The sequence below is a fragment of the Triticum aestivum genome, chromosome 7A (assembly GCF_018294505.1).
Source record: "Triticum aestivum cultivar Chinese Spring chromosome 7A, IWGSC CS RefSeq v2.1, whole genome shotgun sequence".
Lineage (NCBI taxonomy): Eukaryota > Viridiplantae > Streptophyta > Magnoliopsida > Poales > Poaceae > Triticum > Triticum aestivum.
In genome coordinates, this window is record NC_057812.1 from 612,261,101 (window position 1) to 612,287,761 (window position 26,661).

The window sequence follows — 26,661 nt, forward strand, 5'->3', positions numbered from 1 at the left end:
TCGGAGGTTACCGGGGTGGATCGCAACAAACGGAAAAAGCGTAAAGTGTCGATTAGACCGCGTCATCCTGGACAAGAAGGTGCATGGAATTCCTTGATTTCTTCTTGCTTTTTGTTGTTTCCACGTAGTCTCTTATTTGGTCGTACGTGTCTAGTTAGATGTTGTTGTCAAAGGGCCTTTGCCGAAGGATTGGCAAGGTTTCTCGGTTGGGTTTGCTGAGTCTCTTAAAGGTACCTACTAAAAAATCATTATTTCCCTGGTCGTGTCATTGTTGTTTTTCCTTTACGCATGGTTTGTGCCTGATAGTCTTGTGCTTTGGTGGTTGTTAGCGTGCTATGCAGATAGGTCATACTGTGGCCCTCCGAATTTCTTATGCCGGTATCGTGGTGCCTCCTTCTGGTTTGCTGAGTGTTCCAAGTCCGGGTCATCCTGGACACAACGTAAGATGGTTTACAATCGTTGTTGTAAAGGCGCTAAGGTCTATATTCCTCCCTTTAAGGATCCCCGGCCTATCTCCGGGAGCTCCTTCGATTCGATGGTACTTCTCGTGCTAAAAAATTCATTCGGGCTATACGTGAGTACAATTGTATGTTCGCTTTTACTTTGATGGGTGCTACCGTTGAACGCTCTTTTGGTGGCAGCCATGGGCCTAAGATCTTCAAGATCAGTGGTCAAGTGTCTCATCGTATTGGTTCACTGGTGCCCAGTGGTGATGATGCTCCTAAGTTTGCTGAGTTGTACATACATGACCCCGCTAATGAGATTAGACATAGGATGAATGCTTTAAATCCGGACGATAAACCTACTGGGGGGGGGGGTCGATGAGAGTATTGTGGTTGGCCTTAGAGATATGCTTAATGAGTCTAACCCATTGGTACAGACCTTTAGGGAGGCGAGTAAGATGATAGAGGATCACGATGATGAACCTATCGAGGATATCTCGTTTCATATTATAGGGCCTTCAGAGGGTGATAGTCCACAATTTAGCTTGCCTACAACTACTGGGCTTGCTGCTTTGGTTGTCGGTGGTGGGTTCACGTTAGAGGCATCTTCCCGGGATATTGTTGTCCGCAGTTGTTCTGATGGTTTGCAGCAGATATCTTCTCTGAACACTGCGTTCATGCCTCTGCAATACCCGTTGCTTTTTCCTTATGGTGAGAGGGGGTTCCAGATTGATGTTCCTCACCTGATTGTTCCTGAAGAAGGTGATGATGATGGGGCCGTAGATCCTGATCCTGCACCTGGAAGTCCATCTGTTGAGGCGTCTTCTTTGTATCCTTCTGGGGGTGGTGACTCGGACACGAATAGTCGGAATAGGATGACCATGCAAGATTACTATCGTTTTATGTGCCATTACAAAGGTGATTAGCCCAATCCATATATATGCTATGGTCTCCTCTCCTCCCAGTCTGTTGTTGATGCACGCGCGTGCATCGATGAGAGTAGACTATGGTATATCATAAGAAATCAGGACATGTTCAGATCAGAGCATATGCAGGGTATTACCGATGCAGTAGGTGATGGGTGTGTAGATGGCGACGCTGTTGGAAAGAGGACCATTTTGCCCTCCAGTCACATGGGTGGTCGTCGTTATTTTAATGAGAACTTCCATGATGGCATTGCCATTTGTCGGGTGCATGGTGCACCAGACGTATTTACCACTTTCACTTGTAATCCCAAGTGGCCCGAGATCACCGCTGCATTAGAGCCAGGGCAGGCGCCTTTTGATAGGGCAGATGTTGTTGTTAGGGTCTATCACATGAAGCTTGTCGAGTACTTGGATGAGATCAAGTCAGGCCGGGCTTTTGGCCCCATTAAAGCTGGTACTATGTGCTGCTGTGCTTTGTGTGTGGTCGGTGTTTCTCACCGGCCTTTTGTTTATTTTGCTTGCAGGTCTGGCTGACTTATCTTTTTTATTTCCTTTTCAGTCCTATATACTGTTGAGTTCCAGAAGCGTGGGCTGCCACACGCGCATATACTTGTCTGGCGAATAGGGGGCAACGGTGGGATTGGTGTTGAAAATATTAATTCATTAATATCTGTTGAGATACCTGATGCATTGCTTGATCCTCTAGGGTATGCTTTAGTTTCCGAGTTTATGATGCATGGCCCATGTGGTGAAATGAACGATAAATGTGTCTGCATGAAAAAAGGTGTTTGTTCTAAATATTTTCCAAAGGATTTTAGAGATGCTACTATCATTGACGATAACGGGTTTGTCTTATATCGACGTCGCGATGACGGTCGAAGGGTTTATAAAAATGGTCACTTTCTTGACAATAGGCATGTTGTTCCTTATAATATGGCGATGCTCAAGAAATTTCAGGGCCATATAAATGTAGAGCGGTGTAATAAGACATAAGTGATGAAATACCTCTTCAAGTACGTCACCAAGGGTGCTGATTACTCTAAGGTCATGTTAGAAAGGTTAAAAAAATTGACTAAATCTGGTTGTCGTACAGTGGACGAGGTTCAAGAGTATTTGATATGTCGTTATATATGTGAGTATGATGCATTATGGCGCATATTTGGGTTTGAGATACACTTTAAAATGCCGTCGGTTCAAAGGCTCACTGTTCATATGCCTGGCATGAATACTGTCTACTATCATGCTGGTGCTGACCTCACGAAAATTGTTGGTTCTGACTTCTTGCAAAAGACTATGCTTACCGAATGGTTTGTTGCGAATGAGATGTTCGAAGAAGCTCGGTCATTGACGTACTGTGATTTTCCAATTGCTTGGACATGGGATGTTAAAAGTAGGTCATGGCATCCAAGGGGTAGGGGTGAAAAGATTGGCCGCGTATATTATCTGCATCCTTTGAGTGGTGAATTGTATTATTTACGCATGCTTTTGATGATTGTTAAGGGGGCTAGGTCTTTCGAAGATCTCCAAACGTATGCTGGTCGTCTTTATCACACCTTTAAAGAGGCTTGCGCTGCGCGTGGTTTATTAGGAGATGATAGTGAGTGGTACACAGCGTTTGATGAAGCGGTTGTCTTGGGGTTTGGGCATCGGCTTAGGTAGCTGTTTGTGACCATGCTCATGCATTGTTCTATCAGGGATGAACTGGGTTTCTTTGAACGTTATTGTGTTAGCATGTACGATGATATCCAGTATAGGTTGCGTCACGCCCTAGGTATCGAAATTATGTTGTTCCTCCTGAGAGACTAAGAGATATGCTTCTCGATGAGCTGGCCGACGTTTTTTTGAAACACGGTTCTGATATAAGAAACTTTAATTTACCGCCCCACTCTTGCGAAGGTGAACAATCTGATGATAATCGTCTAATCCGTGAGGAATTGTCTTATGATGCATGTGCTTTAGCAGAACAATCCTTAGTTATGTTTGATAGTTTAAATGAGGACCAGTTGTTTTCTTATAAGATGATTGTGGGGTGCGTACAGGCGGGGGAACCAGGCTTTTTTTTTGTCTCCGGGTACGGCGGTACTAGGAAGACTTACCTGTGGAGTGCAATATGTGCTCTCCTTAGGGGTGAGAGGAAGATAGTGCTTACTGTTGCATCGTCCGCCATTGCATCACTGTTGTTGCCTAGTGGGAGGACTGCTCATTCTCGCTTTAAAATACCTATTCTTCTTGAGGATAATACACAATGTGATATTAAAAGAGGTTCTAGGCTTTGTAAGTTGATGATGGTATCTTCGCTTGTTATTTGGGACGAGGCGCTTATGACACACAGGAAATGCTTTGAGGCCGTAGATAGAACATTGCGTGATGTCCTCTCTGTGGGTAATCCAGATCTTGCAGATGTTCCGTTCGGTGGAATAGTAATGGTCTTGGGTGGTGACCTTAGACAAATCTTACCGGTCGGTCGAGGGAGGTACTAGGCCTCAGATTATTGATGCAGCAATCACAAATTCCCCGTTGTGGCACTCTGTTTGGAAATTATCGCTTTCTATTAACATGCGCTTATTTGTCCCTGGGGCGGATATTCAGGCGCGGCAAGATGTTGCCTTGTTTAGCAGATGGGTTCTAGATCTGGGGAGGGGAAGCTGCCTGTTACAAAGCGAGGTGATGATGTCGAGGCTTCTTGGATACAGATACCAGACGACCTCTTGGTTCGTACGACCGATGGCCCAATAGCTGCTATTGTTTCTTCTGTCTATGGTGATTTTTTACTCAACTACCTAAACTCTGGCTACTTGCAAGAGAGAGCCATTTTAGTTCCTACCAACGACCATGCTGAGGATATTAATGACTATATTATTAGATTGGTTCCTACTGATAGCAGGGACTATTTAAGTGCTGATTCTATTGACGACTCTGCAGATTCTGTTAGAGACAAAGAAGTTTATTATCCAGTTGAGTACCTGAATGCAACTAAAATTATAAACTTCCCAAACCATAGGCAGACTCTTAAGGTTGGTGTTCCAATTATGCTTCTTAGAAACCTTAGCCAGGCAAATGGTTTGTGTAACGGTACCCGGCTGATCGTAAAAGAATTGGGCGACCGGCTTATCAAGGCTGTTATTATGACTGGCTCCAATGTGGGTGATACCGTTTATATCCCCAGGATTGAGTTATTGGCGAAGAAAGGAAATGCACCCTTTGTGCTTAGGCGACGCCAGTTTCCTGTTCGTTTGTGCTATGCCATGACAATCAATAAGAGCCAGGGACAGACCCTGTCTGCTGTTGGCATATATCTTAAGGGTCCTGTTTTTACGCACGGGCAGCTGTATGTGGCAGTGTCTCGTGTTACTTCAAGAGCTTCTTTGAAAATCCTTATATTAGATGCTAATGGCAACTGTGGTTCTGAGACCAAAAACATTGTTTTTCCTGAGGTCTTTCGGGCCGCAGGGATGGCCTAGGTTTGTATACGACGCATGTCTTCATTTTGGTAGTCAGTGGCATGCTTTTGTGAGTTGGATGATATCTTGTTACACGGCATTTGGCGATGGCTGAATAAGTGTGTTCCATATGGTGGGGTTGATATTTTGAGTGTTTGCATGTATTGGCGTGGCTTATGTCATACTGGTTTATTTAGTTTAACAGTGGTCATGTGTTTTGGTGATGACCCTTTTGTTGTAGATGGCGATGGCTGCTCTGTAGTCTCTTGTTGTCGGTGACAGGAACTTGACCATCCGTGTGTATGTTTCACATTTGTGGCAGCACCGTGGAGACGCTGATGACAGCCCTATCAAACACACTGACATGGTCCTTTCGGATGCCTGGGTATATGATTTCTCCAGCCTCGGCGCCTGCATTGGTTGTAATTTTCTTCAGCCTTCTATGCTTGGTAATTGATGCATGTTGTTTCTTGGCAGGGCAACCACATCTATGCTGAGATTGGTGAGAAGCTTGTGCCTAAGTTTATGGGCAAAATGAAGGCAGGATGTGCATATGACATTTCACAGTTCTTGGTGTTCCTGAACAAACCTTGTTTCAAGCCTGTCTATGCCATACACATGATCAGGTTCAATAGGTTCAGTACGGCCGATCCTAATACTGATTCAGAAGCTCAGTTTCAGGTTCAATAGGTTCAGTACGGCCGATCCTAATACTGATCTAGAAGCTCAGTTTCCCTTCTGCACCTACTCACTCACTAAACTGCCACGCCTCCCTGCACCTCTCGAGACACCTGAATTCTTCACAAGTGTGTTGCCTACACGATCATTGTCTTCGTTTGTTTGTTGTGTGTGCCCGTAAGATGTTTTCCTTTTCTCTGGTTGTCTAGATGTGCTCGGCGTTATCACTGGTGTATCCGATGTTGTTAAGTATCATAGCTCGAGTAGGAGCGAGCCTTCCACAAAGCGTTGTATCAGTATCATGGACCTAAGGTATGCCATCTTGCCCTGTCAGGTGCTTGTTGTTTGTGTTGTTGTCTCTATTAGCCTGCCATTGCTTTCAGTATATTTTGTTTATATTTTGTGCAATGGGTGCCAGTTACTGTTGTGCTCTGGGGCGAACGTGCTACAACCTTTCAGGGAGACTACATTATCGAGCTGGGCTCGATTGAACCAGTGGTTGCACTATTTGTTGGAACTCTGGTGAAGGCCTATGAAGGTAAGAACTCTTGTTAGGTTGACTAGATGGCTACTCTTTTGCCCATGTCTGTTTATGTGACGTGCTATGTCTTTGGTTGCGGTCTGTAGGTCGAAGGGGTGTGAGAGGAAGTGTAGCGCATCGGTGGTACATAAATGATGACACTTCTGAGATGATAGACTTTGATAAGAGGTACATGCTATCTGTTTATCTCCGCACTAATTATGTGCTGTCCTTTGCCTGATTTAATCATATGCTTATGTTCTTGATCTTATTGCTAAAGGCTCCAGGGCAAGTTCTCTCCTGTAGAAAAGATTGTCCTCCAGGGACAGACAACAGCTATGCATTTGCCTTGACCGTATTGATATACTGCTGCATGTATTTTTTCTATGAACTTACCATCCCTGAAGGAAAGAAGAGTAATTCTTCCCCGGCCTCAGTCAACAAAAGGTATGAGCTGTTCCAACAAAAATGATCCAAGATGGCGTAAACAAACGATTCTAGATATGTGATGTGAATTTGTTGGGTCTGTGACCTGTAGTGTCGATATAAAGAGAGTGCCAGCAAGTGGTCTACCTAAGTCTGTGTTGTGTAAACCCTTGTTTTCCGATGGCCGTGCTTAGGTATTTCCTTTCGTTTGCTTGGTGAAAATACATCCAAACCTATTCACATGGTTGTTTGATGGTCAGTTGACAAGGAATATTTGTTTATGCCTGCTAGGGGCTCGAAAAACTGGATGATGCTCTGCTGGTCTCGGTGGTGAGCTTGCTGCTACGTTGAGGTATCTGGGTGTGGGTTGATACGAGTGTTTAACAATATATGCATAATTTTTCTACTTCTTGTACATAATTGTTATTTGTTCTTGAAGCAAATCAACTGAAAGCCTGACGGCGGATGAAGACGAGACGTCCGTGACTAAAAGGGCTAAGTTGTAGTCCAAACGGCCCTAGGCGGATCATTATTTTGGTGTGTCAGCTAGGTACCTTTTATATCGTCGGTCGCCTCCTATGTTGTACACGATTTGGCTCTTACTTGAACTTGTGTTATTGCAGGACCACAATGTGTTGGTTAGATGTGCTCTCGCATTGATGGTCTAGCGAATGGACGTCTCGACGTGTGTTAGATGGTGAAGCTTCTTCCTAGGTCCATCGTCCCTTTTGTCGTGCCGTATTGCTTGCAATGCGATGTTACGTTACACAGACCCCAGGAAACTTTAATGTGGTGCTTGTGAAAGACCAGCTGCTGTTGGTACTATGATCAGCATTGGCCTTCTATTTTGTGTGGTGTTTGTTTAGCTCTTGGTTGCTAACGATGTATGGTCAGTGCCATGAGATGGTGCTTCTGATGGATTAACTACTCTGTGGTTGATGTAAGTTATGAACCAGTTAAGCTGTGGCTCTAATGTCGGTTTTCTAGTCCGTTTACTGTGTCGTATCATATGTTTTATTTCCTGTATATGTTGTGTGCTCTGTTCTGTCTTCGGACTTATGTAGATACCATCAGTAATAGACCAGTGTGTACCTTGCTTTTTTTGAGCATCTATTAAATTAGTACTTGAATGCATATGCTAAGTCTTGGCTACCACTAAGCAAGGAATTAACGTTGGAACCGGCACCCCGCGCCAAGGCGCGCTCCCGATCTAGTTAACATGAACGTTTCAGCCCATGTGCAGCTCATTGCACGCTAAAATATAAAAAAATCATCATAAAAAATATTGCCTAACAGGCCATCATGAAAGGAAAAGTGGCCTGTTAATTGCAGCACGCAGCCACGACCTGATTACGCACTCCCATATCACTAATCTCTCTAAGCCGCCGCCGCTATCGAAACTGACACCTGATGGCTACTGTGATCGGATCTCTTCATCGGCTCACCATCGAGAGAAGCGGAGAAGGGAAGGGATCGCCGCTTCGCCGGGATATACGCAGGTGTCGATCCATGCACATGTCGCCGTTCCCAGCAGAGCGGACCCACTTATGAACAACAACCACACTAGGGGAAAAGGTATTTGATTCTCACATAAGATTAGTTCTTTGATTTAAAAATTATAGAAGTATAATCAGACAAATTTAGAATCAATTATCACACTCCTACTTGTGCTTGTGTAAACATGAAGAAGAAGAGATCAGAATTAATTCGTAAATTTTCGATTATGATTTTGGGACTGTGTTGAGTCAGTGAGGTCCATCTCGCCACTTCCAATAAATAATGAGATTAGGTAATATATTATTTACCCACATTGCATTATTACAAATTATTATTTCTTAAGATTATCCGGTGTTCCTAGTGTTGTGAATTTCTTTTGTCATTTGTCAATTTTTTATCAAGTTTTGATCATGTGAATGCAATGAATAGACACAAAAAGGGTATGTTGGCACCATGTCATCTCCATTAGACCAGACCCTATTTTTTTTACAACATAGCCATTGCGTATGAGACTTAGAGCATCTCTAGTGGATCATCTATATGGACGTGTATAGCAAATATACACGATGCCAGCTAAAAAATTACTCCCAGCGACTCGTGTAAAAGGGCGTGTAAACATCCACGCCCAGTCCACGACGGTACGAGGCGCGGAAATATACACGAGCAAGCGACGCTCGCCAGCTCGCGAAAACGAGACGGCTGCTTCGTCCCGCGCCCGCCCGGAGGAAGAATCGGAGGAGCTCGCCCCCAGGTCGCCGTCGCGTTTCTTCTCCGGCTGTCGCCCAAGGTAACAATTTCTTCCTCTTTGGCCTTGCTCACGAGCGGGAGGGGGGGGGGGGGGCGGCGCACGCCCTGCAGCTAGATCTGGCGGCGGCGGGAGGTCGGCCGTGTGGGGAGGCTGTGCGGGCAGCGGGCGGCGCTAGCTGCGGGCAGCGTCGTGCGAGATGCGGGCGGCGGGGCGGCGCTGTGCGGGATGCGGGCGGGGTGCGGGATGCGGGGCGGCAGAGTGCGGGTGCGGGCGGCGCTAGCTGCGGCCTGGGGAGAGGTAGGAGGTCGACAGGCTGGGGAGGCCGGCGGCCTGCGGCCTGGGGAGAGGAGTGAGGTCGACGGGCAGGGGAGAGGCAGCTCTGAATTGAAGCAGTGAGGCCGAGTGGGTGGGGAAAAGCAGGAAATTGCAATGCTTTCTCCATCTGGTGTTGATATTTGGTATTTGTCTATTGCAAATTGTTGCTTGGCCATGTCAATTTGATGTCAGATTGTGGTCTAAAATAGCTATGCATTGGTTGCTTGCAGATGGATGGTGACCAAAACTTCTTGAACACCATTGGTTTTGGTTACACACAAACACAACCAGATAGTCCAATTGGAGAGCAGGCAACTCCATCAACTCAGCATCGTCCTGCAATAACAGAGAAAGGAAAATCCAACAAAGGAAAAAATTGGTCTAGTGATGAGGACAAGGTTCTCATAGCAGCATGGGCAAATACAAGTTTGGATATTGTTGGGACAGATCAAAACCGAGATGCTTATTGGGATAGAATTTCAGAGTACTACAACACACACAAGGAATCATCATGGCCGGAGCGTAATGCTAATGCAATCAATTGCCGTTACACAACGATTAACAGAGAGACCTCTAAATTTTGTGGTTGCCTTCAGCAGATTTTAAATAGGCAAGAAAGTGGAAGGACTATAGAAGAAAAGGTATGCGCATTTTTTGTAATTCTATATGTGATGTGCAATATTCTATATGTGTTGTGGTTATTTTGACAACATATTTATATGTGCAGACAAACGATGCACACATTTTGTTCAAGGAAATGGATCTTAAAAAAAGAAGCCTTCCACACTGATGCATTGCTATGTAGAGTTTTCGAAGTATCCAAAGTGGCAGACAAGAGAAGTTGAAACTTCTCTTAAGAAACAAAAGAAGACCATTGATGCAAGTCCGGGCACAGCCACCAATGATCTGGGTGATGCATCCTCGGTACGTACTGATGCTACCTCGATACGCACTGATGCTCTTGAACATGAGAAAAGACCTGATGGTGTGAAGAAGGATAAGAGAGGTAAAGCTGATGACAGTGCTTGCAAGCTATCATTAGAAACTGTGGGCGCAGCAAAGCTAGAGAAGGATGAGATCAAAGAGGCGGCAAGAAATGCTCGCTACGCACAGCAATTGGAATTGCGAAAAGAGAAGATTGCACTCAAAAAAAATGAAGATGCACGAAATGAGAGGGAGGATGCACGGAGACAAATTTATAACTAGGACATCACTCGTTTCCAAACTTTTGCCACACATGGTCAATTAGATCAAGTTTAAGCTGATCATGTTCATCGAAATTTCTAATCCATCAGCTAGGCGGTTGAACAAAGTACGCGACATCCTAAATCTATGCATAAAAAGTAAATGAGACAGGGAAATGAAAAAATGACCAAAGCAGAGAAGTGTACTAATTACGAACCTTCGTCGAAACAAATGTTCGGGAAAGCGAGGAATCTCTTTGAAGTAGTCGTCCCACAGAAGAACAAATCCGGCATCTCTTCCTCGATCGATTGACTGACGTCCATGCTTGGAACCGCCATGGCGTCGAGCGTTCTTCCTCTCTTGCTCCTCGCGCTCGGCGAATGCTACAAGTATGAGTTCATCGTCGCCAGATGAAGATGACGAAGAACTCATGTCCCAAGTGGATGTGTTCATTGTGTTGCATGAGAAACGATAGAGAAATCTAGGTGAGAAGAGAAGTCACAGGTAGAAGTGTGCTGGAAGAGAGGTGGTAGGAGTGGTTTATATAGATCGAAATATGGCCATTGAAAATATAGCCGTTGGAAATATAGCCGTTTATAAATATAGCAGTTGGAAATATACACGTCCTAATTTATACGTTCCACTAAAAAACTGGGAGGTGTATAATTTAGTAAGGTATATACGGACGTGTATATGGAGATATACACGTCCAAATTTACACCATCCACTAGAGATGCTCTTAGTGTGAAACTTCGCTCCCCTATGTCAAAATCCTAACTCCGTCCCTGCGTGCATGATTACGAGTATTCCCGTATGTTTTGGCACAGACAGCGATCGACATCATGCAGGATAAAGTTGTGCGATTTGTTTTCATGTGCAGTGTGATTACCTTTTTTTTAAGGCAATGCAGTGTGATTACCTTTTTTCCAGGGGTTTCAATCTGATTACCATTTACACATTTTTTATTTGAGACAAGATTACCATTTACCTTTTTTTCTTGGAAAAATTACCATTTACCTGGCACGAGAGAGACTCGGGCACTTAACTAACTTTTCCCCCTGTCATTTCTGGGCAGTCCGTTTAAATGTTTTTTTTTGTTCACTGTCTCACGTTTGTTCCATCAGGCGAATGACATGTCTCGCTTTCCCGCAAAAAAAAAGAAAAGAATGATATGTCTCGCTTATAGCGAGACCACCATCCGTCTCAATGAAGCTTTCCTGCACAGCACGTGCCTATGGGCTGGCCCAATACTGTGTTACTCGTTCCGGTCATTTGCTGATGTGTTCATTCGGACTTTTTTTGTTTTGTTTTGTTTTCTTTATTCCTTGTCCGGCTCTTTCGTCATTATACTTTGATTTTTTCTTTTTTCTTTCATTTCCTTTGATTTCTCTTTTGTTTCTTTGATTGTTTTTATCCGTTTTGCTATTCTTTCTCATTATTCTTTTCTTTGTCTTTGTTTTTTCTTGGTTTACATCGTTTTTCTTTTCTTTTTCTTTCTTTGTTTCTTTCTTTTTTCTTGGTTTACATCGATTTTCTTTAGTTTTTCTTTATTTCCTTACAGTTTTCATTATTTTTTTGCATTTTTCATTGATTTCCTTTTTCCCTTTTCCTTTTTGTTTGGTTTCTTTTGTTTCCTTTTCTGTTTTCAATGTTTTTTTACTTTTAATTCTACATTATTCGTGTACGTCAAGAACATATTTCTAATAAATGGTTAACGATTTCTTTAATACATGGTCAACATTTTTGCTATACACATTTTAAACATTTTTCAAATACAATATAAAATTTTAACATCATGAGGTAAATATTTCTTCCATGAATATTTTAATATTTACAAATGCTTGATTAAAAAATTTCAAAACAAGATTAACATATTTCTAATACATGGGTAACATTTTTCTATACACATTTAACAATTTTCAAATGCTTGATTAACATTTTTGAAATACTATATTCACATCAAACACATTGTTTTTTTATATATTTTTTCATATATATAAGAAACATTTCTTGCACACACATTTAACTTTTTCAAAGGCTTGGTTAATATTTGTTTAATACACAGTCGGCATTTTTATCCACATTTTAAACATTTTTCCAATGCTTGATTAATATTTTCTAAAAAAGATTAACAATTCTTTAATACATGGTCAATTTTTTTGTATACACATTTTACATTTTTAAATGTTTGATTGGCATTTTTCAAATACAAGTTTGACCATGTTTTAATACATGGTCAACTTTTGTTCTATGCACATTTCTCATTTTTCAAATGATTGATTAACATTTTTCTAATACGCATTTAACTATTTTTCAAGTGTTTAATTTCATTTTTGAAATACGTGATCAACTCATTTCACACACATTGTTTTCTTTGTATACATGAGAACCAATTCCTTTATACACATTTAGCATATTTGAAATGTTTGGTTAACTTTTTTTCAAATGTTTTATTTAAAGTATTTTTAATATATTTATTTAGAATTTTTAGAAGTATAATTTGAGACTAAAAAAATTTAAAGGAAAAAACAAATAAAATCGAAAGAAATTAGGTCGTGGCCTTCCGCGTGCCTGGGCAAGCCCGTTTAGGGAGGCGCCTGACGCGAGAGCACAAAATATTTCACGTGTGCACTAAAATTTACATTTTGTATCAAAAAGTATACATGTGTTGAATAAAAAGTAACAGATGAACACTGATATAAAGAAACAAAGTGAAACAAACAAATGCAATGAAAGCAGGAAAAAAGAAGAAAAAAATGAAAATAACAAAAAAAGAACAAACAAACAAGAACAAAGAAATATATAAATAAATAAATAATTGAAGAAAACAAAAAGGAAACACCCAGTGAAACCACGATGGGAATAAAGGAACCAAAGAAATCATAGAGAAAAGGAAAAAAAAACCTGACTTAACACCCAGGAAGAAACAAAAAAATGTTTAGAAAGAAGCAGGGAAAATAGAACAACCAAAGAAAACCGTGAAGGAACAAGCAAAACGAAAGAAAAAATGGAAAATCAAAAGAAAACTAGACCAAACAAGGAAAAACACACGATCGATCGAACATGCAGACCATACACATTAAATTTTTAATACACAATGTATTATTTAAATGCAAGTTCATAATAATTTTTGAATACTGTAACATCCCAAATTTTCAATTTGAAACGTTATACAATAGATCATCATTGCATATCATATTTATTTGTATTTTGGGTTGATCCTAGAAATTCTACGCAACTCAAGGACCTTCGGAGAGAGTTCGGGATTTCGTTATTTTCATATTTGAGGTTCTCAAATTTTCAAAATAGGATTATTTGATTTTATTTATTTTATCTTAAATTATTTCTATTATCAAAATATGAGAGAGGGAATAAAATGACTTTCCCAAAATAAAGAAATATTGAGGATTTAATAAAAAAATCAAATAAGGTTTTATTCTGGAGTTTTTCGCGGTTTTATTTGAATTTAGGAAAAATTGCACGTTTTTAAAAATTGCATTTAGGGCCAAGAAAATGTTCATCATGTTCTAAATATTTTATTTAGACGGTGAAAATTTGTTTTGGCAATTTTAGATTTTTATTTATTCTTTTCTAGAATTTTCCTTAGTTTCGGCGAAATTGTTTTTTTAAAAACCCCGCGCCCGACTGGGCCAAAGGCCCAGCCGAGCCAGGCCGGCCCGCCAGGCCACCGCCTCCCTCGCCGAGCTGCCGCCGGACTTGGAGTCCGAGCCGGGCACGCGCCGCCGACCCCCTCCCCAAGCAAGGCCGCCACCTCCCTACTTAAATAGCCACCCCCCTGGAGCCTCGAGTCGCCGCACCGCCAGGCGCACGACGCCTGCGCCTCCCGCCGCCCACGCAGCCCCGCCGCCAGCCGCATGCCGCTTGCGCCGCCCGCCGCCGCACGCCGCCCCGCCGCCCCGCGCCGCCTACCGCCGCCCGCCGCCAGCCGTCGCACGCCCCCCGCGCCGCCTACCGCCGCACGCCGCCCCGCGCTGCCTGCCGCCGCCCACCGCCGCTGCTGCCCACCGCCACCGCCGGAACCCCGCCGGACCGAGCCGAGGTAGCCGCCTCGCCGCCCGATTTTCTGAGAAAAACTGATTCGGTTTTTTTTGAAAACCTTAGTTTTTTGTTTTTTTAAATAGATCAGTTTTTTTTTGGTTTATTTATTTAGCGAGCGTTCGCTCGTCCGTTCGTTTTAACGAACGCGTCCATCGTTTAGTTCCAGAAAACGAACGTTCGTTGGTTATTCTGTTCGTCGTTTTTTCTTTTTTCTCGGATTATTCCGTGATTATTTCTGTTCACGATTTCTGATCCGATTTTTGTTCTAGTTTAACTTTTCGCTCGTTTATCGGAATCAGGTGATTCAAGCGCCTGGAGTTTCGTCTCGAAACCCTCTTTCCGTTTAACCAACTCAAACAAGTTTTTGCCTCTGTAGAATTTGACCTAGATCCAGAATAGTAAACAAAGCTTGTTTCTTTCGCCGTTTGTCTTTCGTTGCTTCGTTTGATTTGATTCTTTTTGCCAACCAGAGTTCTTAAGTTGAACTATCTGGTTAGATCTCTTATTTGAGTTTTACCTGTGCATTAGATGAGTACTTATTGTATGCTTGTTTGTTTGTGATAGAATACCCAGAGTGCGCCGCTTGCTACTTCGAATCGCTAGGTTTTGCGGATCATCAGCAAGGCAAGTAACACTTTGATCATACCTCCTACTACCCAGTTTTTATTGCATTAGATCAATCCTCACACCATTGCATGATTAGGATCTAATTAAATTGTGGGTTTGGGAAGTAGATGAGGTAGTACCTATTACCTCTTTTATTATCAAACCTTTGAGAGTTACTTCTACGTTTGCTTGATGCCATGCTATGCTAGTAGACGTGGATTGGGTGAGTGTATCCATGACAGATGTGGGATTGTTAAATTAATGGTTTACTTAAGGTGGCAACCTAAACACACATCTGGGTGGATTGAGGCACCTGGGTATTCCAAAAATTGCCTGTTTTTCTTTTGGACCGCCACCCAGGCTCAAAGGGATCATGAGATTATTCATACTACAAACTTACGTGTGCAGCCACAAGCTACTATGGGCTGTAGCATAGTTGACTAAGTCATGCGAACTCTTACAGTGGTAGACTAGCAGATGTAGGAGATGTAGGTTGGTACGGTCTACCCGTTCGTAAGGTGCAAGCGCTTCTGAAAGACTATGTCTCGATCATCCGTTTCTCTAACATCATGTAGTGCGAGAATCCCAACGGAGGAGATCGAGTCTTGTGGGAAAAAATGCGCAAACCTCTGCAGAGTGTATAAACTAATCATGGTTAGCCGTGTCCCCGGTTATGGACATCTTGAGTATCTAGTACTTGGATCATCATGTGAATGTCATCATGTTACTCTAAATTAATTTTGTTGGGTTTTAATGATGATGCTTAATTGGGATTGAGAGGGTGTCTACACTCTCAATGTTTAACAACTACCATGATAGTTAAATAAAATTTATTCCTTTGCAGTAGGGAAAAATTGGCTTTACGCAAAACTGTAACCATAGAGCTTTTCACCATCCAAATATGCATGTAGTGTAGCCTTATTCTTTCATTGCTCTCTATGTGTTACTTTGCCAGCATATTCCATGTGCTGACCCATTTCGGGCTGCAATGTTCATGTTGCAGACTTTTCAGACGACGAGTAAGGTGCCTTTAGGTCGTGGTTCTATACTCAGTGATGCCGTTGGAGTTGATGGACTCACTTATCTTCCAAGCCTTCCGTTGTTATCATTTTTAGATGGCCTTAAGTCATATTTATTGTAATAAGGTCTCTTTGAGACACTCGATATAATAAGTGTGTGATTGCTACTCTGTTATAAATCCTTCAAGTACTGTGTGGTGTCAGCATTACTGATTCAAGGATGACACCGGAGCACAGAGATTGGACTGTTTGAGGTCTGATCGCTACAAGATGATATCAGAGCACACGCTGACTGTAGGACACGACCACTAAGCTAAAGCCCTAGATCACTACTCACTCTTCTCATTCTGACTCCTCATCTTTTCTACTCTTTTAGGATGGTGGATGCAAGGAACAAGTTCACACAGCCGGATGAAGATACACCCTTTGGACGTCACCTGGAGGAAGTCACTAAGTACCTGAACATCGGAGTACCAAGCTTCACCGGAACCTACAACGCCACTTTACCTGAAGAGGAGCGCTGGATACAAGTTCAAGTTCCAGGAAGGACATTCATGCCAGTCACCGAGCCCATAGAGTTTTCCTTTGATGCACCAACCTAGAGTCTAGAAAAGAGCATGACAGCTCACATCGCCATGGGACGTATTGAAGAAGTTTACCGCAATGATCTCAAGGATACTATCTACCAGATTTGTGGGCGCTGAGATGAGCACTGGGAGATGATCAACACCAAGAAGGATAGATCAATTGCAGCTTTTATCCAGGAGTTAAACCAGCACATTCGACGTCAGGAGAACCAGATGTGCGCCGACATGATAGATCTGAAGAAGGCGAGGACAAGAATCAAGGAACTGGAGGAAGAACTCAAGACTACACGTGAAGATTATGAAGAGGAAATCGAACTACTAGTGGAGAAGAATGACGACTTGATCAAGAAGATCGGAATATTTATGGGAGGCCCTACACCAGTAGAAGAAGACGAAGAACCCAAGGAGATTCGCCCTGAAGACTACATCATCATCGACGACACCGACTCGGATCCAGATGATAGTGATGATGACTATGTTGATGAAGCCGGAGCAGATATCATGGAGTCTGCAACCGAAGAACATTTCTAGTAGACCACCTCATCAGTAGTAGTAGTCCACCATGTAAATATAGTAGTCCGAGCACTTTTGCGATAGTTAGATCGATTGTATGCCCTTGTTTGATTGAATGAAGTGAATTGTTTGTTTTGCCTCATGTGCATATGGGTAGTGTTTTCTCTCTAGACCCCCTCTATTCTTAATCTCATCTTTTCTAAACCCTCAGATGCCTCCGAGATGTGACCCCGGATTTACCTTCCCACCGGAGCTCACTCAGTTGATCCAGCATGTAACACCCCGGATGTAATTTACCTTAATTGTATTCCAACTCTTGCCTTTTCCGGCACTAAGTTATTCTATTTCCTCATTGTCGGGTTTTTGTCTCCGTGTGTTTTGTCTTTGTCATGAATTTCATATCATGTCATCATGTGCATTGCATTTGCATACGTGTTCGTCTCATGCATCCGAGCATTTTCCCCGTTGTCCATTTTGCATTCCGGCGCTCCTATGTCCTCCGGTGGTCCTTCCTACCTCTTTTCATGTGTGGGTGCTAAACATTTTCGGATTGGACCGATACTTGCCAAGCTGCCTTGGTTTACTACCGGTAGACCGCCTGTCAAGTTTCGTGCCATTTGGACTTCGTTTGATACTCCAACGGTTAACCGAGGGGCCGAGAAGGCCTCGTGTGTGTTGCAGCCCAACACCCTTCCAAAGTGGCCCAAAAACCATCAAAACCCCTTCTATAATCTAGATCGTTCGATCACGATCGTGTGGCCGCAAACCGCACCTCATTTGAAGCTTCCTAGCTCCTCCTACCTCTATAAATAGGCCTCCTCCCGAAATTCCGGGTCAAAACACCCCCAAACCCTAGTCTTCCCCCCTCCTCGCGCTGCCGGACGAAGTCCAGCCAGGCCGGACACGTCCGACCTGACCCGCCGCCGCCACGTGTCGCAACACGATTCATCGCCAGCACCGCCCCACATCGCCGGCCCGGGAGGCCCGAGTCGGCCCCCCGCGAGCCCATCGCCCGGCCGCCGCCCGCAGCGCCCCGCGCTGCTTCTCCTCTTCCAGCGCCGGCGCCGGACCACCACCGCCATCCCTTCGCCGCCCTTCGCCGGCCTGCCGCCGCCCCGCTCCGGCGGGCTTCTCCTCCACCGCCCAGAGTCCGCCGCCTCGCCGCCGACATCGTCCTCCACCGCTCGGAGCCCGCCGCCCTCGTCCGCCGGCGCCAAGTGCCGCGCCCTACTCCGGCGAGCCCCCTCGCGCCGGCGAGTTCTTTGACTCCGACCGGCCATCTTCAAAATCCGCGTAGCTACAGTGACCCGCGAGATCCAGATGCACCGCCTCTCGGTTGACTTTTTCCCTCCTAACCCTAAATTTTTGGCATACTTTGACGCATCATCACTTCACCATCGTAGCTCCAATTCGTGCGTGTAGCATATCAAAATGTTCGTCTCGACGAGTACATCATTTCATCTCATTGCATCATTTTCATTTGAGCTCATCTTGATGCCTGAAATGTTGTTGGAAGAGGGCTATGTGATGATTGTTTCAGATCTATTTCAGCAAATGCACTTTTGTCATTTTTGCCATGATTAATGTGTGGATGCTATGATCCCGAGCTCTACATGTGTTTTGAAGAATGCCATGCCATCTTTACAGGGGTCTATGCCATGTATTTTTGTGATCTTTGTGGTGACTAGCAGAAGCATGCAAAGTAGATTACTCAATGGTGCTGATTTCAGGGACTTAGAATTTCACTAAGTCCTTGCCCTGTAATTATTTTTATGCCATATGTTCATGTTGTTTCCTAGTGATCCGTGCCTCTTTTGAGCATGATTAGTATGGATGTTTTGTAGATATTGTGATGCTCTACCCATCCATGTCTTTGTTTGCAATTATGGAGCACCCTAGCTTGAGTCAATCGAGCTCTATTTTTGCTATAAAATGTTCCTGGCAGATTGTTAACATGTTTAGCGATTTTGCCGAGCTTGTTGTTGTTGATCCATGCATGCTATGTTGTTGTTCTTGCCATGTCTAGCTTCTATGCCATGTCTATTTGCTGGGTGTATGCTTAGTTTGTCATGCAATGCCTCGTAGTGAATGCATCGAGCTCGTAAACATGCCTACTTGATAACTGTTTTGTCATGCTCCAGTTTTTCACTAAGTCTGAATCTGTTTATGTTTTTGCTATGTTCACATGCTTGCAATTGTATTTTCTGATCCCTTTTGGCTCATGGTCACTAAGGGACTTTTGTTACATGCTTTGAGTAGCTTCATGCCATGCCTTGCTTTGCCATGATATGTTCCTGTAGCATGTAGTTTTCATGCTCTAAAGATTGCTTCCTGATGTTTAATTCCTGACATGCTGTTAATTTCACTAAGTTTGAAACCTGTTATATTTTGCTCTTTTGCCATACTTGTTTGAACCTGTTAATGAGTGAATTAGCCGTAACTCAGTGTTCATCTTTTGTCAAGCATCATGAGTGGATCCCTTCCATGTATTTTGTTGCCATGTTTGAGTGCAGTAGCTTATTTATCTTGATGCATTTAGATGGTCACTTGCTGATTATCGTAAACCGGTGCCATATTTGTTTTGCTTGCCATTTCCAAACCATGCATCCAATTCCGGTGATCTTTATATCGATTTCGACCAAAATCAACTCCTCTTTCTAGTGGCACTCTTGGTTTTACAAGTTGAGGCCAGGTTCTATCATTTCTTTGCAAATCTTGCATATGCATCACATATTGCATCCCGCATATCATACCATGTTTGCATCATGTTGCTTGAGCATTGCACGTGGTTGATTATGTTTCCTTTTGCTTGGTGTTCTTGTTTGGGTAGAGCCGGGAGACGAGTATGTGCACGAGGAGCCCGTTGAGTACTCTTACGAGAATCAAGGCAACTCTGAGAACTTTGCAGGCAAGATGACCATACCCTCGAAATCACTTCTATCTTTGCTTGCTAGATGCTCGCTCTTTTGCTATGCCTATGCTACGATACGTACCACTTTCTTATCATGCCTCCCATTTGCCATGTCAAACCTCTAACCCACCTTGTCCTAGCAAACCGTTGTTTGGCTATGTTATCGCTTTGCCCAGCCCCTCTTACAGCGTTGCTAGTTGCAGGTGAAGATTGGAGATCGTTCCTTGTTGGAACATGTTTATTGTTGGGATATCACCATATTATCTTGTTTATATTAATGCACCTATATACTTGGTAAAGGGTGGAAGGCTCGTCCTTATGCCTAGTGTTTTGTTCCACTCTTGCCGCCCTAGTTTCCGTCATATCGGTGTTATGTTCCCGGATTTTGTGTTCCTTACATGGTTAGGTTATAATGGGAACCCCTTGACAGTTTGCCTTGAATAAAACTCCTCCAGCAATGCCCAACCTTGGTTTTACCATTCTCCACCTAGCCTCTTTTTCCCTTGGGTTTCCGGAGCCCAAGGGTCATCTTTATTAAACCCCCCCCGGGCCAGTGCTCCTCTGAGTGTTGGTCCACCTTGTCAGCCGCCGGTGGCCACCAGGGGAAACTCTGGGCTGGCCTACCAGAAGTTTGGACAATCTGAGTGTGCCCCAAGAACGAGATATGTGCAGCTCCTATCGGGATTTGTCGGCACATTCGGGCGGTGTTGCTGGACTTGTTTTACCATTGTCGAGGATGTCTTGTAACCGGGATGCCGAGTCTTATCGGATTGTCTTGGGAGAAGGAATATCCTTCGTTGACCGTGAGAGCTTGTGATGGGCTAAGTTGGGACTCCCCTGCAGGGATTTGAACTTTGAAAAGCCGTGCCCGCGGTTATGGGCAGATGGGAATTTGTTAATGTCCGGTTGTAGATAACCTGAAACTTAACTTAATTAAAATGCACCAACCGCGTGTGTAACCGTGATGGTCTCTTCTCGGCGGAGTCCGGGAAGTGAACACGGTGTTGGAGTAATGCTTGATGTAGGTTGTTCTAGGATCACTTCTTGATCATAGTTGTTCGTCCGTGCTTTTGCCTTCTCTTCTCACTTTCTTTTGCGAATATGTTAGCCACCATATATGCTAGTCGCTTGCTGCAGCTCCACATCATACCTTTTACCATACTATGAGCTTAAATAGTCTTGATCACGAGGGTGTGAGATTGCTAAGTCCCCGTGACTCACAGATTACTTCCAAAACTAGATGCAGGGACCGATGATACCGCTCTAGATGATATGACCGAGCTCAAGTGGGAGTTCGATGAAGACTCTCGTCGTCACTACGTGTCTTTCCAGATGATCAGTAGTGGTGCCCAGTTGGGGCGATCGGAGACTTTGTCGCATTTTGGGTTTATCTTCATTTTGGTTCCGTAGTCGGACCTTTGAGTGTATTGGATGAATGTAATGACTTATTTATGTATTTGTGTGACGTGGCGAGTGTAAGCCAACTATGTACCTCTCCCCTTTGTTTATGTACATGGGTTGTCTGCGAATATTACCTCACTTGCGACATTGCTTTCAATGCGGTTATGCCTCTAAGTCGTGCTTCGACACGTGGGAGATATAGCCGCATCGAGGGCGTTACACAGCAGCAGAACACATTGATGTAGTTGCTAGTCCAGAATCAAAATCAGGGGAACAACAACAACAACCCACCACCACCACCACCTGTTGATCACTTAGCCCGTTTTCTTAGGCTGAATCCGCTGGTGTTCTCTAGTAGCACCGAGCCGATAGTAGCAGATGATTGGCTCCGCAAGACAGCTAGGGAGTTGACCACGGCAGGATGCACAAATGCGAAAAAGGTGAAGTTTGCCGCACATCAGCTTGAAGGACCCGCAACATCATGGTGGGAGAATTTCATAGCCACTTTCTCTATCGACACTATCACATGGGACCAGTTTCAGAAAGCTTTTCGTACTGCCCATGTTTCAGCAGGAGCTATGGCCATGAAGAAGCGTGAGTTTCGCAACTTGCGCCAAGGAGGACGGACAGTTGGCCAGTATGTGGAGGACTTTAGTAAGCTAGCATGTTATGCCCCAGATGACATTGCTACGGATGCGGCTAAACAGGAGAAGTTTCTGGAAGGACTGAATGATGAGCTGAGCATGCAGTTGACGGTAGCAACCTTCAACAACTACCAGGAGTTGGTAGATCGTGCTCTTATGATTGAAGGGAAGCAACAGCAGATTGAGAACCGCAAGAGGAAGTATGGACGAGGGAATTACAATTCCGGAGCTCAGCAAAAGCCACGTTTTACCCCTAGACCGGGAGGACACTTTCAGCATACCCATGGAGGAGGTAGCTCGCACAATCATAATGGCCCCAAGAATGGTAATGGGAATGGAGGAAGCAACGGCCAGAACCGTACCAACCCATCAACCCCAGCAAAGAGAGACCTGAGCCAAGTTACTTGCTTTAAGTGCCAGAAGACCGGACATTACGCCAATGATGTCCTGAATCCCAGAATGGAAATGACAATATAAGCTCTGTGAAGAAGCCGAACCATTTCAATAGGGGACAGGTGAACCACGTTAACGTGGAGGAGGTTGAAGAGCAGCCGGATGCAGTAATCGGTAAGTTTTTGGTTAAGTCATTTACTGCACTCGTTCTTTTTGATACTGGTGCATCGCATTCATACATCTCAAGGGGATTTGTGGATAAGTATAAACTGCCAATCCAAGCCCTTAGGTCACCCTTGTTAGTAACCTCACCTGGAGCAGAGTATATGGCTAGTCTATGGTGTGATTGGCTACCACTAAGGATTGGTAACTACGTATTTCCCTCAGACCTAATAGTATTGGAATCTCAAGGATTGGATGTGATATTAGGCATGGATTGGTTATCGAAGTATGCAGGGAATATTGAATGTGCCAGTAAGTCAATTTTGCTTACAACGCTATAAGGAAGAAGGATCAAGTATGTATCTCGGCATGTGCTGAAGAGGACTCAAGTAAATTCCCTAACAGGAGTTGTGCAGGAGGAAGTACCAGTGGTAAATGATTTCCCTGACGTATTTCTAGAGGAGTTGCCAGGCATGCCACCGGATAGAGATATTGAGTTTTTGATTGAGCTTTTGCCAGGCACAGGGCCAATATCTAAGAGACCATACATGATGCCCGCAAAGGATTTGGAGGAGATTAAGAAGTAGATTAAAGAGTTATTGGATAAGGGTTATATTCGCCCAAGTTCTTGACCTTGGGGATCGCCGGTACTTCTAGTGGAGAAGAAGGATGGATCGTTAAATGATGGTTGTTGATTATCGAGGATTGAATGAAGTAACCATCAAGAACAAGTACCCATTACCGATGATCAATGATCTGTTTTATCGATTGAAAGGAGCTAAGGTATTTTCCAAGATCGATCTGCGATCAGGATACCATCAGCTGAAGATTTGAGAACAGGATATATCTAAAACGACATTTACCACTAGGTATGGGTTGTACGAGTATACCGTTATGTCATTTGGTTTGACTAACGCACCTGCATATTTTATGAACATGATGAACAAAGTATTTATGGAGTTCTTGGACAAGTTCGTCATAATGTTCATTGATGATATCCTAGTTTACTCGAAGAATAAAGAGGAGCATAAGGAGCATTTGCGTTTGGTACTTGGAAAGCTCAGAGAACATCAGTTATATGCCAAGTTTAGCAAATGTGAGTTTTGGTTGAAGGAAGTTGGATTCCTCGGACAAGTTATATCTGGAGAAGGTATAGCAGTAGATCCCACCAAGGTTGACACTGTGACAAATTGGGAAGCCCCAACAACAGTTGGAGAGATCCGAAGTTTTCTTGGACTCGCAGGATACTACCAGAGATTCATTGAAAATTTCTCAAAGATTGCAAAGCCTATGACGGAGTTGTTGAAGAAGGATACCAAATTCAAATGGACTGAAGAGTGTGAGGCCAGTTTCCAGGAGTTGAAGAAACGTTTGGTTACATCACTAGTGTTGATTTTGCCAGATCAGACCAAGGATTTTGAGGTGTATTGCGATGCTTCACGTCGAGGACTTGGAGCAGTGCTTATGCAGGAAGGAAGAGTTGTTTCATATGCCTCACGACAGCTTAAGCCCCATGAGTTGAATTATGCCATGCATGATTTGGAGTTAGCAGCCGTAGTGCATGCATTGAAGACTTGGAGACATTTTCTCATTGGAAACCATTGTGAGGTGTACACGGATCACAAGAGTTTGAAGTATATCTTCATGCAGAAGGAGTTAAATATCAGGCAGAGGAGATGGTTGGAGCTCATCAAGGATTATGATATGAGATTGCATTGTCATCCCGGAAAGGCTAACATAGTAGCTGACACATTGAGCCATAAAAGCCATGTCAACACCCTAATGACGGGAGATTTACCAAGAGAGTTAGCCGAGAATCTTCATGAGTTATGTTTGGAGATAGTTCCGAGAGGCTATGTAGCAGCATTGGAGATTCATTCCACTTTGATGGATAAGATAAGAGAAGCTCAAAGGACTGACAAGGAGATCGCTTCTATTAAGGAGAAAATGAGAAAAGGAAAAGCTAAAGGATTTCGTGAGGATGAGCACGATACCCTATGGTTTGAAGACCGTGTTTATGTGCCCAATGACCCAGAGATCAGGATGTTGATTCTGCAAGAGGCTCATGATTCACCATATTCGATTCACCCAGGAAATACCAAGATGTATCTGGATTTGAAGGATACTTTCTGGTGGACCGGAATGAAGAAGGATATTGCGGAGTATGTAGCAGTTTGTGATGTATGTCAGAGAGTAAAGGCAGAGCATCAGAAGCTAGCCGGATTGCTACAACCATTGCCAATACCCGAATGGAAGTGGGATAATCTAGGCATGGATTTTATTACAGGATTGCCCAGAACTCGTTCAGGCTATGACTCGATTTGGGTAGTAGTCGGTCGTTTGACAAAGGTAGCTCATTTCATCCCAGTGAAGACTACCTATACTAGTGCCAAGTTGGCAAACATATACATGACCAGGATCGTATGTCTGCATGGAGTTCCAAGGAGCATTGTATCAGATAGAGGAACCCAGTTTACCTCAAAGTTCTGGAATCAATTGCATGAAACTTTGGGTACCAGGCTAGAATTCAGTACAACTTTTCATCCACAGACCGATGGACAGACCGAGAGAGTCAATCAGATTTTGGAGGATATGCTGAGAGCTTGTGCGCTAGATTATGGATCTAGTTGGGATGACAATTTGCCATATGCAGAGTTCTCTTACAACAACAGTTATCAATCTAGTTTGAAGATGACCCCTTTCGAAGCCTTGTACGGAAGGAAGTGCAGAACCCCGTTGTCATGGGATGAAGTTGGAGACCGACAGTTGTTTGGACCGGATCTGATTAAGGAGTCTGAACAGAAGGTGAAATTGATTCGCGATAGGCTCAAGGTAGCCCAGTGTAGGCAGAAGAGCTACACAGATTCTAAACGCAAGGAGACAGTTTACGAAGTCGGAGACCAAGTTTATAATGGGAACCCCTTGACAGTTTGCCTTGAATAAAACTCCTCCAGCAATGCCCAACCTTGGTTTTACCATTCTCCACCTAGCCTCTTTTTCCCTTGGGTTTCCGGAGCCCAAGGGTCATCTTTATTAAACCCCCCCGGGCCAGTGCTCCTCTGAGTGTTGGTCCACCTTGTCAGCCGCCGGTGGCCACCAGGGGAAACTCTGGGCTGGCCTACCAGAAGTTTGGACAATCTGAGTGTGCCCCAAGAACGAGATATGTGCAGCTCCTATCGGGATTTGTCGGCACATTCGGGCGGTGTTGCTGGACTTGTTTTACCATTGTCGAGGATGTCTTGTAACCGGGATGCCGAGTCTTATCGGATTGTCTTGGGAGAAGGAATATCCTTCGTTGACCGTGAGAGCTTGTGATGGGCTAAGTTGGGACTCCCCTGCAGGGATTTGAACTTTGAAAAGCCGTGCCCGCGGTTATGGGCAGATGGGAATTTGTTAATGTCCGGTTGTAGATAACCTGAAACTTAACTTAATTAAAATGCACCAACCGCGTGTGTAACCGTGATGGTCTCTTCTCGGCGGAGTCCGGGAAGTGAACACGGTGTTGGAGTAATGCTTGATGTAGGTTGTTCTAGGATCACTTCTTGATCATAGTTGTTCGTCCGTGCTTTTGCCTTCTCTTCTCACTTTCTTTTGCGAATATGTTAGCCACCATATATGCTAGTCGCTTGCTGCAGCTCCACATCATACCTTTTACCATACTATGAGCTTAAATAGTCTTGATCACGAGGGTGTGAGATTGCTAAGTCCCCGTGACTCACAGATTACTTCCAAAACTAGATGCAGGGACCGATGATACCGCTCTAGATGATATGACCGAGCTCAAGTGGGAGTTCGATGAAGACTCTCGTCGTCACTACGTGTCTTTCCAGATGATCAGTAGTGGTGCCCAGTTGGGGCGATCGGAGACTTTGTCGCATTTTGGGTTTATCTTCATTTTGGTTCCGTAGTCGGACCTTTGAGTGTATTGGATGAATGTAATGACTTATTTATGTATTTGTGTGACGTGGCGAGTGTAAGCCAACTATGTACCTCTCCCCTTTGTTTATGTACATGGGTTGTTTGCGAATATTACCTCACTTGCGACATTGCTTTCAATGCGGTTATGCCTCTAAGTCGTGCTTCGACACGTGGGAGATATAGCCGCATCGAGGGCGTTACACAGCAGCAGAACACATTGATGTAGTTGCTAGTCCAGAATCAGAATCAGGGGAACAACAACAACAACCC

The 26,661-nt window shown here is 43.9% G+C and overlaps 1 long non-coding RNA gene across 3 annotated transcripts; it reads left to right on the plus strand.

Annotated features, from left to right (window-relative positions):
• The first annotated feature begins 5,694 nt into the window (after positions 1 to 5,694).
• LOC123153044 (uncharacterized) lies at positions 5,695 to 7,411 on the plus strand. Of its 3 annotated transcripts, none has more exons than XR_006476362.1 (8): positions 5,695 to 5,799; positions 5,906 to 6,025; positions 6,115 to 6,196; positions 6,288 to 6,454; positions 6,546 to 6,627; positions 6,725 to 6,785; positions 6,873 to 6,983; positions 7,057 to 7,411. It is a non-coding gene; the product is annotated as an uncharacterized lncRNA (long non-coding RNA). The 3 variants fall into 3 exon arrangements; XR_006476363.1 differs by having other exon boundaries at positions 6,873 to 6,970; XR_006476361.1 differs by lacking the exon at positions 6,546 to 6,627.
• Positions 7,412 to 26,661: the final 19,250 nt, after the last annotated feature.